Below are 1,913 nucleotides of genomic sequence, written 5' to 3'. Positions count from 1 at the left end.
TTGACTGATGAAGCTTTACCCATGCAAAGAAGCCTCATACTGTACTGGGAAATGGAGTCTGACACATTCACCTTCAAAGTCTCTGCAGAAGAAAAACCATTCACTCAACGTGGAGTTTTGGCCACAGCGAACAGCTTTTTTGACCCTCTCGGTTTCGTGGCACCAGTGACCACTACTGCGTGGCACTACTGCGTGAATTCTCCACCATTGACAGTTGTGACTGGGACACACCATTTCTAGAGAAAAAGCTTGAGGAGTGGAAAACGTGGAGGGCTTCGCTTCAAGACTTGAAGAATCTTCATATCCCACGCATATACTCCCCCCACTCTCTTCTCAGTGCTAAACACACATTGTGCCTCTTCTCTGATACCTACAACACAGCCATTGATGCAGTAGCCTACCTTAGTGTAGTCCCCAAAGAAGGGCAATGCCATGTAGGATTCGTCCTAGAGAAAGCTAAGTTGACTCCTCAACCGACTACGACACTTAGGCTTGAACTCTGTGGAGCGGTACTGGTGGTGGAGATGGCGAACCTGATACTGGATGAGATTGACCTCAAACCTGACGCAGTCAATTTCTACTGTGATAGCAAGGTAGTCTTGGGGTACATCTTCAATGACAGCAGACGTTTCTTTGTCTATGTACATAACAGGGTCAGACGCATCTGTCAGACTACATGCCCAGAACAGTGGCACTCCGTGCCGTCAGACCAAAATCCAGCAGATCTTGCAACAAGGTCAGTGTCTGCATCACAGCTTGCCAACACTTCATGGTTTACTGGACCTGCATTTCTACACAAGCCCCCAGAATATTCTCCTGAAGTGCGAGAATCCTTTCAGTTGATTGATCCAGAGCTAGATGTCGAAATCCGTCCACAAGTCTCATCACTCAAACAATGCAGAGACAACTTACCTCCCAGCGTTTCCAATGTTTCTCCAGCTGGAATTCTCTTCTCAGAGCTGTGGCACTCCTCATTCATGTGGCTCATTCCTTCTGGTCAGACTCCTCCAGTGCCTCTGATAAATGCAAAGGTTGGCATTGGTGTGACAAGCCTCGCACTCTGGAGGAGTTGTCTGCCGCTAGAAATATCATCATCAAGTCTGCACAGAAAGAGACCTATGCTGAGGAGTTCAGTAAACTCACAGGGAACAGAGAACTCCCTCGATCCAGTCCACTTGTGAAGTTGAATCCAGTGATCCAGGATGGTTTCCTTAAAGTCGGTGGATGCCTAACGCATGCACCTCTGGACCAAGACGAAAGGAGTCCTCTCATCCTGGGGAAACAAAGCCATGTCACCAAGCTGTTAATGCAGCAACATCATAAAGAAGTAAAGCCCCAGGGCCGTCAGTTCACAGAGGGAGCCATCAGCGCGGCAGGTCTGTGGATTGTCGGTGGCAAGCGGCTTATCAGTTCCGTTTTGCATGATTGCATCACATGTCACAAGCTCAGGGGTAAGATGGAGAAACAGAAGATGGCTGACCTCCCTCCGGAACGCCTCAGTATATCCCCTCCATTCACATGTTGGTTTGGATGTATTCGGTCCTTGGACGGTGGTCACTCGGCGAACAAGAGGAGGTGCAGCTCAAAGCAACGTTGGGCGATTCTCTTTACATGCATGAGTACCCGAGCAGTACATATTGAAGTGATAGAGTCCATGGACACTTCCAGCTGTATTAATGCCCTCCGCCGGTTCTTCACCATCCGTGGACCAGCAAAACAGCTTAGATCCAACAACGGATAAAATTTAATCGTGGCAAGTAGAGAGCTGAAGATGGACAAGGACTCTAGCGAGCAGACAAGGATCCTGAGGTTACTTTAGCTGATGTTATTAGTGGCATCTATCGATGCCAGGTATTCTGTCGTCCACTTGAATTCATGTGCAATAGCGCCATCTGTTGGACATTTATTGTGAA

This window comes from Amblyraja radiata, chromosome 1, assembly GCF_010909765.2.
Source record: "Amblyraja radiata isolate CabotCenter1 chromosome 1, sAmbRad1.1.pri, whole genome shotgun sequence".
Taxonomy (NCBI): domain Eukaryota; kingdom Metazoa; phylum Chordata; class Chondrichthyes; order Rajiformes; family Rajidae; genus Amblyraja; species Amblyraja radiata.
Note: the sequence above shows the minus strand (reverse complement) of the source record.